The sequence below is a fragment of the Rattus norvegicus genome, chromosome 8 (genome assembly GCF_021556685.1).
Source record: "Rattus norvegicus strain SHRSP/BbbUtx chromosome 8, alternate assembly SHRSP_T2T, whole genome shotgun sequence".
Taxonomy (NCBI): Eukaryota; Metazoa; Chordata; class Mammalia; order Rodentia; family Muridae; genus Rattus; species Rattus norvegicus.
The window spans coordinates 48,626,657-48,646,392 of NC_141541.1; the positions used below are offsets into that span (position 1 = coordinate 48,626,657).

The 19,736-nt window shown below is 44.0% G+C and overlaps 1 long non-coding RNA gene across 1 annotated transcript in view; it reads left to right on the forward strand.

The window, feature by feature from the left end:
* Positions 1-19,387, forward strand: part of LOC134480034 (uncharacterized) — a 39,075-nt gene extending 19,688 nt beyond the window's left edge. Inside the window, exons 3-5 of the long non-coding RNA XR_015627182.1 lie at positions 14,109-14,184; positions 18,043-18,710; positions 18,851-19,387. This is a non-coding gene — a long non-coding RNA (uncharacterized LOC134480034). The remainder of the gene's footprint in view (positions 1-14,108; positions 14,185-18,042; positions 18,711-18,850) is intronic.
* The last annotated feature ends 349 nt before the right edge of the window (positions 19,388-19,736 follow it).

Here is a 19,736-nt window from a genome sequence, read left to right on the forward strand (position 1 = left end):
CTCTAATCATATAGACATTGGGGGACTGCGTCAGAAAAAGGGTTCAGAGGGGAAAAAAGAGGGATCCCAGAGAGTAATGGAGGTAAATATAATCACAGCACACTGTATATGTATGTAGTGTGTGTGTGTGTGTGTGTGTGTGTGTGTGTGTGTGCGTGTGTGTGTGAAACACTCAAACCGACAATGGAAGCACACTTGGACAAGCCTGGCATTGCAGCTCAGATGACTAATTAAGACATTTAGGGTTTATTTTGTAACATTGTTGTTGTTATATTCTTAGCAACACAAAATATTTAAAAGCTTGAGAACTTGGCTTGATATATGTGGTAGTTTGAATGAGAATGGCCTCCAGAGACTCATATGTTTGAACACCGGTCCCCAGTTGGTGTAACTCTTTGGGAAGGACTAGGACCTGCAACCTTGCTGGAGGATGGCTTTGAGGTTTCAAAAGACTGATGCCATTTCAAGTCAGCTCTGTTTCCTGTTTATGGATCAAGGTGCAACTCTCAGCTACTCCTCAGCACCATGCCTGCCTGCTTCCCAACCTGACAATGAACTCTACCCTCAGAAACGGGGAGCCCCAAATAAACTCTCCCTCCTTTTACTTGTGTGATCATGGTGTTTTATCAAGAGACAGAAAAGAAACTAAGACAATATATGGAAAAGGTATTGTTTCAGGACATTTAAACTGACCATAGCAATCAAGTACATTGAAACAGAGGAGGTGTTTGTCTTTATTTAATTCTCTTTCTGAAGAGAATATCTTTAAAGAAGAATAATTTTGATTACAGCCAGTGGCAAAGAGTGCTGAAGTCAGGCAATAAACAGTAGAAAGGATTTTTTTTAAAAAAGGAAAAGGCATTGGAAAAAAATTTGTAGAACTAGGGCAGTAGCTAGAGGGCCAAGTGAATCCAGAGTGGATTTAAATCTTTGGGTATAAGAGAAATAAGGAAGTCAGAAAAGGAAGACAAGTGATTTCTCTCCCGGCTGGAAGGTAATTACAAGAGCACAGCTTTCTGACAAGTGAACTTATTAAAGATGATTAAATCGATGTTAGAGATCTGGAGGTTGCAAAGATTTCGGCCAAAATGAGCAGTGAGAGCTGGAGATCTGAAAAAAACATAAATTAGAGCCGTGCATGTGGGCCCGGGAGGTCATCAAATCTTTTGGCTCCAGCCGTATGTATGACATGTGTTTGGGTGTTAAGGTTCCAGAAATAAATAAAGTGGATGTCCTTTACTAATGTCACAGAGACGTTAGTTAGCGTTGTGCGTGGCGAGTGAGATAAAAAAAAATGGACAAAGAACTGAGAATCATAGTGGAAGCTAATCTCTGTAATGTACAGAGAAGGGGGTCATTAGGGAAATAGAAGGAGAATCAGGAGAATGGAGTGCTTTCCTAGTGTTAGAAGTTGCTATGCAGGCTGCTAGGAGAGAAAAGACATCAGTGGTACCACTGCAGCCAACTCAGAATGCTGCAGTACCGATATTCCAATAAGATGTGTCCACTGGGCAATAGTGGTAAGACAGTTATAGGGACAACCAATGGTTTCTGGATTGGGTTTAAGGCCTGTTCTGTGGGAAGGAATTCAGGCCTGGTACTGTAATCCTGGTTAAGAACCCAAGACTTGGCCCTAGGGAGGAACGTGCTATTATTTCACTAAATGATAGGTTGTCAAGGTGGCCTTCTAAAATATTTACAGCCATAGATTTGTGCTGCCCACAATTTGACCAGAGAAACTGCTCTCTGCAGTCCTAGGCAGTTGATGTAGAATCATCACTGGTCAAAGTGCTGAGAAGAAATGTCTATTGAGTACTCAGGTCTAAATGGTTCATCTATATCTACTCCCAACTCCAAAGACCTGGGAAACATCATGGAAGAGTCAGAGATCGAGGAATAGAGCTAGGAAATGCTGTCTTTCAGCTACAGTGTCTCTGTTACTCTTCTATTGTGTGAAGGGACACCATGGCCAAGGCAACTTATAGAAGAAAGAATTTATCTGGGGCTGACAGTTTCAGAGGGTGTGTCCATGATCGTCATGTCAAGAAGCATGGCAACCTGTGGGTAAGCATGGCTCTGAAGATTTTACTTGAGACCTTATATCTTGATCCTCTAACATGAGGCAGAGAGCAAACTGAGAGTGGCATGGACTCTTTAAACCTCAAAGTCCAGTCCCACCCCTCCAACAAGTCCACACCTCTAATCCTTCCCAAATAGTTCTACTAACTGGGTAACAGGCATTCAAATATATAAGCCTATGAGACCATCCTCATTCAAATCACCACACATAGCATGACTACCCCCATGAAATCACTGTAGCTATGTTTACCTGTACAAGATCAACCCCACAAGATCAATCGGCATTGTAATAGGTGTCGCTAATTGGATTCAGTGGGTTATTAACAACAAAAATAAGAGGACGTGAAATAGGGAGCAGGGTATATTAGGGTACCTGGGGAAGCAGGAGGGGGGAGTTGGGGTTTCTGCAAGGAGTAAGAGGGGATAAGGTGCATATGATCAAGTCATATAGGAAGCAGAGAGGTCCTTATACTCACAGATAAGCACAGGAGAACTGGAATGTTAGAACACTGGGTTGATCCTGCGAGGGAAGGAATACATAACCTGTTATCTACCCAGAAGGGTCGGAGTGAGCATGCATTCTAGCGTGGTCACTTTTGCGCTATTTGTGTGTCTCCTCCATACCCTCATCGTAAGCTTGTATTTCTCACTCAATCTATGGAACCTGTCTTTTTGGAAGGTGACACATGTACCTTAAAAAGAATTCAGATGGGGTTGGGGATTTAGCTCAGTGGTAGAGCGCTTGCCTAGCAAGAGCAAGGCCCTAGCAAGGCCCTGGGTTCGGTCCCCAGCTCCGAAAAAAAGAAAAAAAAAAAAGAATTCAGATGAAGTCACACCTGGGCTTTATTTATTTATATTAGCCTACTTTGTCCCTCAAGGAAATTTGTGGATGTTTTTATTGTGTACATGCAATTGAGTTAATCATCACCAGGAAAGTTTTCATCAAATTGTGCTGCACTTAAGTATTCCTAAAATAAATTACTGAGTGAGGGTCAGACTCCTGAAGTTTGAACCAAGCAAGACAGGCTACTCAGTCATGTTGAGCAATGAACTGCTTCCTTGCTTCCCAAGGGGCATTACTCTGCTGGCCATGATCTACACAAAGGCCCTCATAAAGATGCATTGTTTGAATGTATGAAGTTGTCAGAGAGTATATAAAAAATTATTGCGTAAAAAAAAATCAAAGAAGGAGGAAGAGGATGTAGTAATCCAAAAAGCCGAATTAAAGACAAAAAGAAAAACCATAAAATTTCAACAAAATAGTGGTGTGGGACGTTCCAGAGGGAAAAAAAATGGTGCAGAAAAAAAAACCCGCTGGATTTAGTGATTAAAACATATATGATGAACTTTGGTGATGAAATTTAAGTTCAGCTTTGGGGAATTAAGAAGGAAGGGGATAATGAGAGCATATGTGCTACGTACCAGCTGTGAGTCCCTTGCTGCGCTGTGTAAAGGCTGGTGTGTGAATAGAATGGCTGGGATAGTACACTCTTGGTGAATTGAACTCCCAAGAATGTAATGGCTGAAAATGAGGAGTGATTTGCAAATCATAGTCACGTCACCATGACGGACGCAGTAATAATCTCAGTTTCCCCATAATAATAGTACTTATCACCCCACTCAAGGCAAAGAGGAGACTTTCCATCTCAGATACACTTTGTAATTATTAGTTAAGCAAGGCTTCTTTCTGTGTGTGCACCTTTTTAAAAGATCCGATTAAGCTTTTATCTTTCCCCCAGAGAGCTAATCAAATATGTGATAAAACCACTTAGAACCACATTATAAATTTCCTTTCTTCCTGCCTTCTCTCGCGTACTCCCCCTTCTTGGTGATAAAAAAAGGAAAAAAAAGTGCTGTCTGTCCAAAAACAGAACAAAATGAACAAAACACACTTTGCTAACCAGTCTCTCCTTTTGGTTATGATGTCTGCTCATCGAATCTACACTGGACATTGAGCCAGCACCCTGCATTTTGGTGGCACATGGTGACAAAGAAACAGAGCTTGTCTTCCAGATATAAATTAAGTCTCAGACCAACACTGTGGGTCCCAGACCAGGGCTTGTTTTATGGAACAGGGAAGATGAACACTCGGTATGGTTCTCTCTATGTCAGTGGCTTGAGAAAAATAGAATCAAGAAATTCACATTTGACGTGTTTCCAACTGTAGGGACTCCAGTGGCCAGGCTAGTCCATGTGTCATCTTCACAACACTTATGCTAGATCACAGACCACTCACTGTATCCTAAAGATGGTTCTGACTCATAAGGAAGTCAAGATGGGTCTCCTAAAATGGTTGGTTCCAGTTCTTCCAACTTGATACCCCCCCCAGTACTACAGATATTAGGTTTTGCTCCTCAATTTCCAAGTCTTTTGTCTTCTCCCCATTAGTTTGATTTAACTCCTTATAGCCTTAGCTGCTCTGCTGAACACACTAGATTTTTTTTTGTCCTCCTAAAGCTTCCCCCATCACAGAAGGCAAGCCATGCTCCAGGGCTACCCTGAGAAGGGTTAGGGAGAAGGGCAAAACCATGTCCCACATTCAAGATCCAACTCTGTATTGTTCTCAACAAGGTCTGCCGGCATATATGCTCTTGGGGTCCTTCCCAACACATGATCTCCCTCTCTCCCTCCTTGTTACAGACTCATATCTAGGTTAGTCTGATTTGCTTGTAAAGACTTTTCTTCCTCTCTTCCTAGTACATTCTTTCAACTTCATTCTGTGTTCCATTCAGACACACACACCCATCTCTTGAACTGGTTTTAGCTGTATTTCTGAGACATACCACGTCCATTCACCATCAACTCTCTAATCCCACCAGCAATGGAGGAGTGTACTTCTTTCTCCACATCCTTGCCAGCATGTTTTTGATCTTAGACATTCTGATTGGTGTGAGGTGGGATTTCAGGATCGTCTGATTTGCATTTCCCTACTGACTAAGGATGGTGAACAGTTCTTTAAGTGCTTCCTGGCCATTGGAGAGTCCTCTGTCAAGGAGTCTCTAGTTAGCTCTGTACCCTGTTTTTTAATTAGGTTACTTGGTTGTTTTAGGAGTCTAAGTTCTTGAGTTCTTTATATATTTTAGATATTAGCCCTCTGTTGAATGTAGGGTTAGTAAAGATCTTTTGCCCAATCTACAGGTTGCCATTTTGTCCTACTGACAGTGTCCTTTGCCTTACAGAATCTTTTCAGTTTCATGAGGTTCCATTTGGCAATTGTTGATCTTAGAGCCTGAGCCATTGGTGTTCTGTTCAGGAAATTTTCCCCCTGTGCTAATGCGCTCAAGGCTGTTTCCCACTTCCTCTTCTATTAGATTCAGTCAATGTATCTGGTTTTATATTGAGGTCCTTGATCCACTTGGACTTGAGCTTTTTGCAAGGTGATAAATATGGATCAATTTACATTCTTCTACATGCAGACCACCAGCGCCATTTGCTGAAGATTCCCCCTCCCACTGTATGGTTTTGGCTTCTTTGTCTCCTATGTTATTATAGCCTGAAATTTCTATTTTCCTGAACCCTTTTAATCCTCAGAAGCTGACGGAGCATCATTTTATTTCCTAAACCCTCCCCAGACATACCAATCATTTGAACTTGGATAGTTTGCTCCTAGGAAAACACATGTCATAATCGAAAAAACACTTTATTTGCTTGGGCACATAGTAGACACTTTAAAAATAGTTGTTGGATGAATAATGGGAATGCTTGGTTGGTTGATCGAGTGGCCTGGGGTGGGATTAGACAGGTGATGAAGCAGAGCAGAAATTAAAAGAAGGAAGTGAAGATGTTACTCTTAAAAATCAAACAGTGCCCTAGATCCCTGGGTCTGATCTAGATTTGTGGAAGGAGAGAGAGGAGGTGGAGGAAGAAGTGGGTTGTCAGCAGAGAATGTGTCCAAGTCCTCAGGGGAATTTGATTATGCAGAGAGCTCTGAGTCATTTTGGGAAGTCAACAGCAATCCTTCATCACCCCCTGAAAGTAGCCACCCCCAATTGAGCTTGGAGGCAGTTTTGGGTTCTCTCTTCCCTTCCTACTTTGAGGAGAGGGAGCTCATTTTGCTATGTCTGTTCAGCACCCTCAGTGCCGTGGTTTCTCTAGATTCGGATCCTGTTGGAATATAATCTACACAACCAGTTACCACTGTAATCGTCTTACTTCTGCGCTTGGGAAACTGCCGAGTGCAGGGAAAGAGGCATTTTAGAGATGGACTCAACGACAAGCACAAAGGCCCCTTACCCTAGAGACCCCAAGTCTTACCCCTGGGCTCTAATCAGTGGCACATCTTCTCAGCCCAAGATGCTATCTTTGGGTCTTCCCTCCTTGTCGTTCCCAGCCTCAGGAAGCCACGGAGTCCTGACTCTTCTACTCTACTGTGCCTCCCAGATTTGGTTTCTTTGTGGTCTGAGTTACCTCATCTTCATCCAGCTCTTCCCCTCTCCCACCCAAATCATGACAAACACCTCCTATTCTTTCTTCTGCCTCAAATCTTTCCCCTTCTTTAGACACTTTCACTGTCACCAGTAAAACCACAAAAGTTCATAATTTATGACGTCATTCTTCCTTGTGAAATCTCAGCAGGTTCCTAGAGCAGGCGTAGGATCAAGAGCCTAAGACTCTTAGGAAAGCATCCATAACCCTCTGTACAAAAAGCACTGCTTACATTTTTCTGCCCGACTACATAGGATAGCAATTTTGCCTGACTCTGAACTTTCCACAACTTAGGCTGTCTGTCTATTTTGTTTTTCAGAAACTAACGCAGAATTCACCTTCCCTGGAAATATTTTGTTTTAATGAACAGGGGAAAGTGGGGCCATAAAAATAGCTCACTGACATAACTCCACAGGCAAAGGCAGAGTCGGGGAGCACGACTACTCTCAATTATCTTGTGCTCATGGTCACTATTTAACTCATAGATCTAAGGGTTTAAAGGTGAGGAAAAGCCATCGTCCCTAGTTGGAGGATCTAAAACATGGGACCTAGCATTTATTGAGGCCAACAAGATGCAATTTCTCTGTAGAGTGAATGAGCACCAGCCACCCTGTAGGAAACCGCCATCTTTTACTAGCTGGAGACACTCATGCTCAGCAGTCCCAGAGGTTCAGTGTCAATAAATGAGTCAGACATCTAGACTACACACTCAGGGCCTCGATGGCTCAAGGCTCAGAGTTCCTTATCCCTGTGTACTCAGATCCATAGAGAGGTGGTAGAAATAATGAGGACCAAAGTAGCAAGTAGGAGCAGGGGCAGGAACCAGCAAAGAAACCAAGATATGAGCGAGCGAGACTTCTTCATGCCCTGTGAGGGCGGCGCCTTGCTTCCAGCCAACAGGATAGTTAAGGAAGGGAGGTCTTTGAAGCTTGGCCTGACCCCTGATTTCCACATCTACTCTCTCTCTCTCACCTGCAACCATCCTCTGAGGTGCCCGACTCTTGTCTTTCGAAAGACTATATGCTTATTTACGAGGCCCTAGTAATACTAGCTGGCACGAGATGTGGTGATTTAAAACACAAGCATACATTTTTAGAGGCTCAGGAGTCTGCAATTCAGGCAGCCATCTGCAGGGACAGTTTGCTTCCTGTGCTTATGGTGCTGATAGGGGCAGATTGTCTGGGGCAAGAGGACCCAAAATTATCCGTTTATATCGTACGCGCCATCTGAAATGGCGAGACTAGCTTAAGTCTGGCTACGTCTCCCAAACAGGCTGTTTGTCTGCGCTGCTGTGGCTGACTTCTAAGAGAGAGGGAAAATAATAGACAATATCTTTCTTAGGAGGTGAAGGCAGGGGGGACAAAAGGACTTCAAGGCTATTCAAGGGCAACCTAGCTACGTAAGCCTTGCCACAAAGGAAAACAAAACGATGGCAAACCTCTTAAAGGGTCACACCCAAAAGTCACATAATGTCACTTCTACTACAGTCTGATGACCAAAACAAGTCACGATGCAAACCTGGAGTCCAGGGAAGGAGAAAGCACCACTTCTTGCTGAGATGTTACAAGCACATCTCAAAGGGTGCATTGGCTCTTGTATATCTCTTGGGAAGCAGTCGGCTATGGTGATTTTTAAATTTGTCTGGTTTTTCCAGTAGACTATCTCCCCAAGGTCAAGCCCCTTTGTTTGTGTTCATTTGTTTGTTTGTTTGTTTGTTTCTCATGTTGCCTAGCACAGCACCCAAGGAGTGGACAATGCACTGACAAATCTAGCACCTACAAAGGAACTGACTGCTGCCTCTCTCTCTCTCTCAATCTCTCTCTCTCTCTCTCTCTCCCTCTCCCTCTCCCTCTCCCTCTCCCTCTCCCTCTCCCTCTCCCCCTCACACTGTTTCCTCCACCGTGTGGTGAAAACCCAGACTTTGGAAGTAGAATGTCTAGGTTGGCATTGTAATTCTGTCACAAACAAATTGGGTGGAGTTCAAGAAGAAATTTAGTCTTTCTATAAATATTTCTGTGCTGTGAAATCGGGGCAAGGTTTTATATCTCAGAATTGTGAGAACTGGAGGGAATAATATGTGTAAGAAAATGAGCATGGTGCCAAGACTATGGTAATTTTTCAAAAATATGATAATTATATTAAAATTTTTCCATTTCTATTTTTCCTGCTCTCTACAAAATCTCTACCAGTACAAGCGTTATACTTCCCTCGAGGCCATTTATTAGTTGAAGCAGTCTGTGATCACCCAGCTGGAAATGAATTTACTTTGTCTCTCCAAGTTTGGTTTTGAGCCACAGTCTAACTGCACAGACCAGGCTAACCCTGAACTTGCTATCTTCTACCTCAGTCTCCCTAAAGTTAGGATTACAAGCAAATATGTCCAGTGCTTGACATCTTAAAATAATAGTGCTGGTGGGAAATTAACAGATCATCTAGTTCCTCACCCCTTGTTTACAGAGGTGAAGAAATGTCCTAATGATTGATGGAAGTTGGTCAAGTCCACACAGAGGGGTGGGATTCAAGCTCCCTCACCCTGTAGTAAGCACAGCCTTCTTGTTCCAGGATGAAGAAGGGATAACAGAGAAGTCAATAAGATCTAAGAGATGGGGCCGACAAGACTTCTGAGCTCAAATTCTTCGAAGGAGTCCAGCCAGAATCCAAGGCCTCCAACTGGTGGATGAGCTCACAGGGAGAAAGTGGACAGTATATGTGCTTTGCTTGGATCACACACAGTAGTTAGCTTAAAAGGTAGAGGAACCTGCCACCAAGCCTGACAATTGAAGTTCGATCAGGGAACTGACTCATGCAAGTTGTCCTCTGACCTCCATGTGGGTTTACATATACACACAATAAGTAAATGAATTGATTAATAAATAATTACCAAAGCATATTTTAAGAAGTGGGGAGAGATTGGTATAATACTTCAGATTACCAGTCTCTGTTGAAAACATCTGGACCATCTTCCCTGAAGGCCGACAATTTACTAGAGTATGTAGATGCCATGGTGAGTGGGGCTGTGAGCGCCAGCCCTTAGATATGAGTGACTCTGCTTCCTCACCTGTGTGAGCCTCCTCTGCAAGTCAGGCCTGGGAGTTCACCACTCCTGCCCTGCGTGAAGACATTGGGAAGCCACACTTACGGATGATGTGTCTCAGTTGTGGGTCTCTGTTTTCTCCTTCCCTTTAAACAGTGAACTCCTTCAGCATAGTTAGCACACCTCAGCACCCTTTGAGGGCAGTACAGTTCAGGGTTTTCTGTCTCTTGGATACTGACTTACAGGCCCCCATGTGTTCACTCGTCTTCCTTTGGGCTTTTTTAATTAGGAGAAGACGCAGAATCGGAGAAGGTGCGATGTTGACTTCCCCGAGATGGAATAGTGTATGGAGCTGCTCTTGAGGGTTTCTGCTCTCCTGGGCTTCATTTATTTTTTTCTTCCGAATACAGACATTTCTTTTTCTTCCTGGAAACCGTTTCCTTTCTGTCTGTGCGGTTTGGGTGAGGCTGATCCTGTGGGAAAGTGACTCGGACCTGTTCAGTGAGTGTTCTGATTGTCTGGACCCTGGTGATTGGCTTGAGGTGTGGGCTGCTGGAACTTTCTTCTTGGGTTAAGTTGACCCTGGATAAGGCCAGCCCTGCAATTTTTTTGAGGCTTCTCTTGATTTAAGAGAGAAAGAAAGATAAAGAAGAAACAAAGAAAGAAAAGCAAAAGGAGCTACTGAGATTTATACACAGCACCCTGCACTGGCATCCCTCGAAACTCTGCCTGCTTCTAGAAAGACCCCCTCATCCTTCCAACACTCACAGACCACAAAGCTAAAGACCACAATGCTACCTCATTATATATCTGTTATCCTGTTTACATCTGTCTCCCAGAAAGTACAGGACTCCCAAGTGGTCTCCCATTCTCCAAATGCTAAGAGAAACACTGCTCCATTATTACAATGTAAGTCCATTGGAGAACACAGAGACAGGCTTAAAGCAGGAAAGAAAGTCTTTATTGCTGGCTGACAGCTACACAGCCAAACTGCCCAAATTAGGCAGCCCAAACCTTACAGCTCTTTGTCTTTTAAGCACAAAAACCACATCCTGGTTGTTAGCACTTCAGTTAGCAAGAAGCAGAACTACGAAAGCCACAAAGCAAGGTTAAATCATGTAGGGCCTTTCCTGGATCCTGAATCTATAGGCCAGGTCTTTAATGGGTTAGGTCTTTGCTCCCATTTTGACAAGTGTTGGGACCAACATGGTAGATTTTATGGTTAAGATGGTCTCTCTCACACGAAGTCACTTATGCTAAGGTCTGGGGAACTGTTACCCTAGAGGCAATAAGGGAAAAATCCTGCACACACCTCACACCTTCTCTGAGTGAGTGTCTTTGCTCTCGGCAAAACTTTTGTTCTGAGCATGTAAGCTACCTCTGTTAAATGAAAATTTCAGGTCATTGTTTCAGAGTAAGCTTTTTATGAAGTCCTAAAAGAGATGGCCGAAAAACCAAGATGAAGTCAGCCGTTCAATCACCCTATGTCATTGAACTTAGTCTAAGTTCTTATCTGAGCTCCTGAGAAATCAGGAGAGAAAGAGATAGGCAGCCCAAATCCCCAAGGCAGCCAGCATCCATTGGCACAAAACGAGGCCTCATTAGCCTTAATCCTTACCAAAGCTCATTTCCCCACATTTTTCTTATTGTTTTGTCTTCTCCGCTCCTGCTTTACATGGAAAGTGACTTGGAAATGACGAATCTGGCTTTTGTTCTTTCCTGCCTGTTCCACGTCTTTTCTGTGTCTGAGGCTGAGCTCCCCCGCTCATCCCATCGGAACACTCTTGTTTTCTGAAGAGAAGCGTTGCAGGATGCTGGAACGGCACGGTACAGCCAATGCAGACACTTAAAACTGAATCAGTGCAGTGGAAAGCAGTTTGGCTTCTGCTGTATTGGGAATCCACAAGTCTCCCCAAAATTCACATGAAGCCTCGGTGAGTGTCTTAGTCAGGGTTCCTATTCCTGCACAAAACATCAGGACCAAGAAGCAAGTTGGGGAGGAAAGGGTTGATTCAGCTTACACTTCCACATTGCTGTTCATCACCAAAGGAAGTCAGGACTGGAACTCAAGCAGGTCAGGAAGCAGGAGCTGATGCAGAGGCCATGGAGGGATGTTACTTACTGGCTTGCTCCCCCTGCCTTACTCAGCTTGCTCTCTTATAGAACCCAGGACCACCAGCCCAGGCATGGCACCACCCCTTGATCACGAGTTGAAAAAATGACTTACAGCTGAGTCTCATGGAGGCATTTCCTCAAGGGAGGCTCCTTTCTCTGTGATGACACCAGCTTGTGTCAAGTTGACACACAAACCCATCCAGTACAGTGAGAAAAGGGGGACATTTGGTTTGCTGCCCATTGTTTTAATAAAATGGCTGGTGTTGAGGCTCATATTTTAAGACACTCTATTTAGCTCGCACTCGTGTGCAAGCTTCATCAGTGTCTTCTCAGCTCTGCTAAAACCACTTAGTGGATGGTGTCCAATGCCTGACTCTTCTTATGATCCCTACCAGCCTCGCTTCAGAGAACACAAGGATGTTCTCTACATTGGCCCCTTTCATTCCAGGGCTCCCGGCTTCTTGGACTAAGCAGTACTGGTTTTCTCCATGCTCCGGCCCAAAAGTGCCCATTAAGGGACTTGCTCTGATCGTGCGAGCCAATCTAATAAATCCCTTCTTACATTTATATGCATTCTATTCTTCCTATTCCTCTAGAGAGTGCTGATTGGTACAAGCACTACCTCAGGAGAACTGGGTCTCATGGGAATGACTTTCATCTCTCCTAACATCAGCTTTTCACGTCTTAAAAGGGTCCACCACCTCTTAACGTCGCCACATTGAGGACCAAGCTTTCAACATATGAACTCTTGGGAGATGCATTAAACTCAGATCCAAACCAGAGCAGAAAGCAATAAAATTGTGAGGCAAAAGGCTTCCGACGGGATTGAAACCCTTATAAAAGAAACCTAGAGAGCTCCCTTCCCATCAGGACGATGTGTGGATGCTACAAGTGACCTATGCTAGGCAGTAGGCTCTCACTAGACAACAAATCTGACTAGATGCCCCAACCCCTGGCCCTGTGAGGAAGAAATTTCCATTGTTTGAAAGTGACCCAGCTTGTGGCATAGTGTTATTGCAGCCTCAAGAGACTAAGATACTTTGTGTGGTTGCATTTAAAGAGAATGCAACCCACTCAACAACAGCCAGATTCAAGGAAAACTTACAAACAGTAACCATGTCCAGGAAAAGATGTTTTCTCTAGTATTTAGGAAAATGCAAATCAGAACCACAATGAGGTACAGCTAAACATATGCTAGCACGATTGTTGCAGAAAATAAAACATCACGTACTTGAGAGGTTAAAAAAAAAGGACTACAGAAGTGCAAAGCCAATCCTCAGAATCATAGTGTTTGAAGCAACCCTGAGTTCCTTGACAACCCTATATGAAACTACAGGACTCACCCCTAAAAAGGACCCGGAACGTAACATGTATTATCAAGGGTACAGAAAAACTAAAACTTGCGTGCTGATAGCAGAATGTGAAATGCTATAGCCACTACGGCAGACAATGTGGTCATTCCTCAAGATGTCAGCATGTGGTCCTGCAGTTCTACTTCTAGCTATGGACCAGTGTCCTAGTTTTGCTGGTCATTGCCTAATTGCTTATCCTACCACTTAAGGGGCAAGGAGCTAGAGGATCAGAAAATCATGGTCAATCTCAGCCACATATCAAGGATGAGGCTAACTAACCTGGGCTACATGAGACCCTGTTTCAAAAATTTATGGTAAACACACACACACTCACAACACACATACCAGTATATATCACACAAAATATGCTATTTTAAGCTGTTAACGGAGTGCCATTGCAGCATCAAGTGCAGTCACATTGCAGTGTGACCATTGTCATGAATGGTCACCACGCCAGTTCCATTTTCCTGACTTTCCAGCCTTTGGAAACCACCACTTCCTCTCATCGACTGTATGAATACGGCTAACCTAGGAACCTCATGTAAGAGGAATCCTGTAGCATTTGTGCTTTTGTGACAGATTCATTTCACTTTGGAGACGTCATCAAGGTTTGTCTCTGCTGTAGCATGTGACAGAATTTCCTTCCTTATTAAGGCTAATAGAATACCACTGTGTGTGCATGTGTGTCTACTGTACACTAACTTTTATTTGTCCATTCATCTGAGAACAGGCAGGTGGTTTGAGTCCCCCTTTTGGCTATTATAAATATTGTTGGTATGACTATGAGTGAACAAAAATGGCTCTTTTCTGTTTTCATTTCGGTGGTGGCTATCCTGTTTTTTGTTCATTTGTTCATTCGATCATTTGTTTGTTTTATAAACTTGACACAAGCTAGAGTCATCTGGGAAGAGGAACCTCAATTGAGAAACTGCCTCCAACAGTTTAGCCTGTGGGGTAAGCTTCTGGACTAGTGATTGATAGGGAAGGGCCCAGAAACAGTGGGTGTTGCTATCTCTGGGGTCCTGGGTGATATAAGAAAGCAGGCCGTTTGAGCCGTGAGAAACAAACCAGTAACCATCTCTCTCCCATGTTGTCTGCTTCAGTTCCTGCCTTGAGGTTCCTGCCTTGAGTATCTACCCTGACTTCCCTCTGTGGTGGATTGTGACATGGAAATGTAAGGTAAATAAACCCTTTCCTCCCTGGGTTGGGGTGTAGAAATAGAACCCAGGACTTTGGGAATGCTAGGTAAGCATTCTATCAACTGAGCTACATCTCCAACCTATACTTTACTGTGTTTTTTTTTTAAAAAAAAGAAGTCTACGTGACACACTAGATCTCAAATGCACCTTTTTTAAACTTCAAATGTGGCTTTACCTTTACCCCAATGCCTAATTCCATCGCCTACACGTTGTCCAGTGCAGACACCCTGAATATTATTTGTGACTCGGTAAACAAATACACTAGCAAAAATGGACACATTAATATTTATTTTCAATTAAGACAAGGGCCTCCCATTACCCAGTAAACAGCAAGCATACTATTAATTGGCTTAACCGTCTGGAGAACACATGCAAGTTCAGCTTCTGGACTCCTAGCAATTCCATGGTCCCCATTCTGGTTTAACTCAACATACTGTCTGTGTCAGCACATGAGAACTGGTCTCACCTTTTATAGGTGTATTTCAAATATACCTTATGAGTAGAGACAAGTCAAGACACTTTCGTCATATCCTTCTGTTCTAGAAGCCCATAGGGGTAGTTGGACAAAAGCAGAAATCATTTTGACACAGAATATAAGTTTTAAATCATTCTCTCACCCCATCTGGTTGATTTTTATGTTCATGTTTTCTTTGACCATCCCCATCCTCATTGTATCCACAACCAAACCCATCACTGCTTAGTACCTGACTGCAGTCTAACCTGCTAACTGGTACCTTCCTTGTCTCCTTCAGATTTCCCTGCATCTTACTCTATTCCCCATGAAGCAGCTAGGCTAACCTCCCATGCTATGCATCTGATTATATTACATCCTGACTCAGAATCTTAAGTGGCCTCTCACTACAGAAAGACAAAGACTATTGGCCTATCCTTGCCCAGTCTGTCTCCTGCACAAACATTTAAGTCTCCGATGAATCTCCTTTTTCCTTTTCTCTGGCTCTAGCCAGAGACTATGGATTCCTTCAGAAGGAAGAGCAGTCAATACTCTTAACCTCTGAGCCATCTCTCCAGCCCATCTGTTTAATTCTTATTCCTCCTTCCACTTGACTATGGTGCAGGTAAACTAAATTTGGCCTGAGGCTACTGCCACATTTGAGTCCTTCAAAGCTAACTGCAGCCTAAATTTGTGTATGTGCTGACAGCCCAACTTACGAACATAATTTGTAACCAATCAGTGGCAAATAAAAAATATCAGCGGACCAAACTATTCCTGAACGAGGCAAGCGCCAAGTGCTTAGTATACTTACACACATTGCCCTGCTCAGGTCTGAACCTTTGCAGGATCTCGGGCGAGGGGGGTGCTCCACTCATGGTAACCTCACATAATAACTGAAATTCAGTAGGCAGATTTCTGGGGTTCATGTTTTATTTAAAGACTTGGTCAAGGTGCTATAGGTCTCTAACTTGAGGTTTCTTCAACTTGTTTTAATATCTCAGGATCTCCACTGTGGTGTGGTTCCTGTTTTAAGAATGGGGGGCAGGGGTTGGGGATTTAGCTCAGTGGTAGAGCGCTTGCCTAGCAAGCACAAGGCCCTGGGTTCAGTCCCCAGCTCCGAAAAAAAAAAAAGAATGGAGGGAAAGCTCGATGAAGAGAGACTTATCTGAGTCTCGAGGAAGGCTTGTACTCAGTGTACAAAGAAGTCTATGACCAACGTGTTGAGCACAGTGCATGTGAGGGCTGGTGAGTGGCTGAGCACACACACATGAAAAAGATAAGTCATGGCACCAAGCAACTACATCCCACAAACATAAGAAAGGCTCCCAGCTACCGCTGCTTTAGAAACAAAGCCAAAACGTGCATGCAGAACACAGCGAAAGATTTCAATCCGACTCAGGCAGGAAGGAAAAGATTTTGGGGGAGCTGTAAAGCTGAATGGGGTAGTAGGGGGGATGGCCACATGGACCTTTTTCAAGAAAGAACATAACATCTAGATCCACAGGAAGCTCTCTGGGGGCTGTACAAAAGCCACCGAGCGTCAGTCCTGTCTTTCAGCACCAGATAACTGCAATGTTTTCAACATCAGCCACTGTGTGTGGCTGTCCAGTGGTACTACTCCTGTGAGCTGAATTTACCTACTCTTTCCTTTCATTACTGACCCTGAAGGGATCTCGGTTGACCAAAACAACCAGTTAAGGAGAGAAATTATGCCAACAACAGACAGGATTATCTGGGGATGCATTGTTTCCTGTTTAGAAGGAACTGGTGGCCTCGTTCGTAGTTCTACTCTTAGGGAGTAAGTTTCCAACACCTGGCGTTGTCTCTATCCCCATCAACTGAGTTTGACCCCTTGAGGACACAAACAAGGTCAGGTCTCCCCAGGACACAATATGGGGGAAGAGGTAGTAGCATCAGGCAGATCTGGCATGAACCACAGTAGAAACCACTAGTCATAATCGTGTACTCTTGTGGGGTTCGGCATGTTTTGTATGCACTGCCTCACTTGATCTTCACTAGGTGACAAGGAGAATTTGCTTTCTGCATTTTCTAGAGAGGGCACTGAAACACAAAGGGGCTAAGGCACTTGTTCAAGTCATCTGCTAGGATTTGAACTTAGGTGATCTCGTTACAGAGTCCATGCAATCAATCACTATGGAGAACTGCATGGGAATTGCATTTGGTTAGTCAAAAGTATGTCCAGAACCCAGCATGTCCTTGGAACTGGTTTCGGAACCAGAGATGTAGCATCAGTCAGGGAGAAACTGTGTCCTTCAGAATCTAGCATTCAAGCAGGGCAAGTGCCATGATGACAGGTAAATTAAGAAAGAAAATGGAGGTTCTAGAACCTGGAACTCTCTTGATAAAATAAAACTGGGTAGCCTAGGAGTCAGCAGGGCAAGGAGGTGAGCAGACAGTGCAGTCAACGAAACACTCTCTGAGGTAAATTGGACATGGAGGCGCATCGATGCAGAGGTCAGAGAAGAAAAATGTTCCACCCGGAATGGACCTTGGTCATGGAGCTCCTGATACACGATCAGCTCAAAGAGCTGAAGGGAAGACAAAGGAGATAAGAAACAAATGGTGGGAACTTCCAGCACACCGGGGCCATGGAAGAGAAAGCGCAGGAGCCGTGGGAGCTCAGTGAAACACTGGGGAAGGTGCTGGGGACAGCTATGAGGAGAGAGAGCTGACAGTGGGGCCCTGGAGAAGGATGACTGCAAAACTGGGACAACCCCCAAGTGTGATCTTTGGCAAGAATACCAGGTACTAACTGTTCTCCGTGGCTGGCAGGAGTTGAAGGAAGCCTCATGTCAGAGCTCTAGTGTGGAGCTGCTCATTCTGTGAACAGCATCCCCCTTGCTAAGTCCTGCCCTCGTTCAGATTTTTTTAATTCTGAGACCTGTTCCACCACAGATTCAGGGGGTGTGCGGGAGGGATCTCTCTTGGAAGTACATGTGTGCTTCAAAGGGTGGGAGGAAGAAGCCTGAACTCTCCTAGTCTCCTAGATTCTGTCTAGAATCTTCTAGACAGGGCTAATAGGGTGAACACTTGCCCTACAGTTCTTTAATGGCAAAACAGACATTAGGAATTCTTGCAGACACCCCTCCATACAGTCTAGAGCTGACCTGAATACAGCAATTCATCAGCTAGGGAGAATTCCCAAGAAGGATAAGGACAACGTACTAATTGAAGGCAAGGGTTTTAAGTTGGGCTTCAACACTTGCTGGCTGTCTCGTCTATTTAATGCTCTAAACTCGGTCTCCTCATCTGAGGTATGGAGATAAGGCCCACATTCCAGGTATACTGCATGATCAGAGCAAAGCAGGGAGCTGGGCTCTGTCTAAGTACTTAGTAAGTGTTACTCCCCACTCTCTATTGCAGACTGACTGCCAATATCACATGACTTAAGACCTCCACCCATGAAGGATTATGATGCTTTGAAAAGGAAGATGAAAGATCAAAGGCACCAGAGTGAATAGGAATGGGAACAATACTAAGAACATAAAGATTTGAAGGCTAAAGTTTATATAAAAGGTTATTATTAAAATATTTTCAAGGACAGGGGGTGAAGGGCTACAAGATGGAAACAGCGTTAGAACTACCATGATTCCCAGCATCCTCTGCCAAATATTAACTCAAGCTCACACATGTGCTAGCATTGCCCTTAATCTCTGTTACAAGTCTCCAGGGTCTGTATTTCCCATTTTACAGATAAAGAAACTGAGAGTAAGGGACCAAAGGCGAACAGGCAAAATGAGCTGGTGTTTATTTGAATCCAATATCAATGGTCTCCACTCCATAACCTGTCAATAAAACCCCAAGGAAGCCTGTCTTACAATGATAGATGTAATGGGCTCTACAGGTCTATGTGCATCCCCCACCTTATAGCTAACTCCGTATGTCAGTTCTCACAGAGTAACTATCTGGTCCTTTGTGACTGACACGGGAGTATGTCTGTATCATTTCTGAATGGTGAGGTCTCTTTCTGTAGCATAAAGAATGCTGGTGGGAAAACAAAGAGGAGTGATTCCTTCCATTCATGCTGAGAAGTCGACTGGGGATTTAGCTCAGTGGTAGAGCGCTTACCTAGGAAGCGCAAGGTCCTGGGTTCAGTCCCCAGCTCCGAAAAAAAGAACCAAAAAAAAAAAAACCAAAAACCAAAAAAAAAAAAAAAAAAAAACATGCTGAGAAGTCATTGCACCAAACAACAGAAAGGTTCTCTTTACAAAGGAGGAGAGAGCCAGGCGAGGCACCATGGAGCTGTCTAGAGGAAAGGCGTAAGAACGGAGCGTGTGTCAGCAAAAGAATGGAGATGAGGAAGCTTCAGTTGTGTTCAGAATGGGGCGTACAGCAGGGTGCAAAGAGGGCATCCAGCCTGGAAGAGCAGGCTACGGTGCCTCTCGTGACATGATTTAGATGTGGTTTGTCCCCACCAAAGCTCCTTTTGAAGTCCTAACTGACACTGTGGCAGTACTGAGAAGGAACTTCAAGAAGTAGTTGGGTCTTTAAGGGGAATTAACGCAATTCTCCCAAGATTGGATTAGCTGCCGTGAGAACAAGATGTTCTAAGCCAAGGCAGCCACTGGTGCCTTAGCTCCTCCACAGATCACTGCGTGTTTGCGGTCTTGTCGTGATGTATCCTGAGCCCTTTACCAGATGAAGCTGCCTTGTCTGGACTTTCAACCACCAGCACTCGGAGCTAAATAAACTTCTTCCCTTTACAAATTGTCCGATCTCAGATTTTCTATCTGTAGATAGAATGTCATACCAGATGTAATATCAGAAAACAGATTGAGAAAAAAGGATTGGCAGTGAGAGGCACTAAGGGTTTCGTGGCAGGTGAGCAGCCTGACGTTACCTATATTTTAATGTATTCTCTTCACTGCCTGGGACCGAGCATGCCAACACAGTGGTATAGCACTTGCCTGATATGCATGGAGCCCTAGGCCTGAAAGGAAAATAAAAAAGATCATTAACTTGGAACACGGAAGTAGGAGGATCAGGAGGATCACGTTGAAGGCCAGCCTTGGTTCTATGTGACCTTGTCTGAAAGTAAACAGTGACAAAAAAGAGGG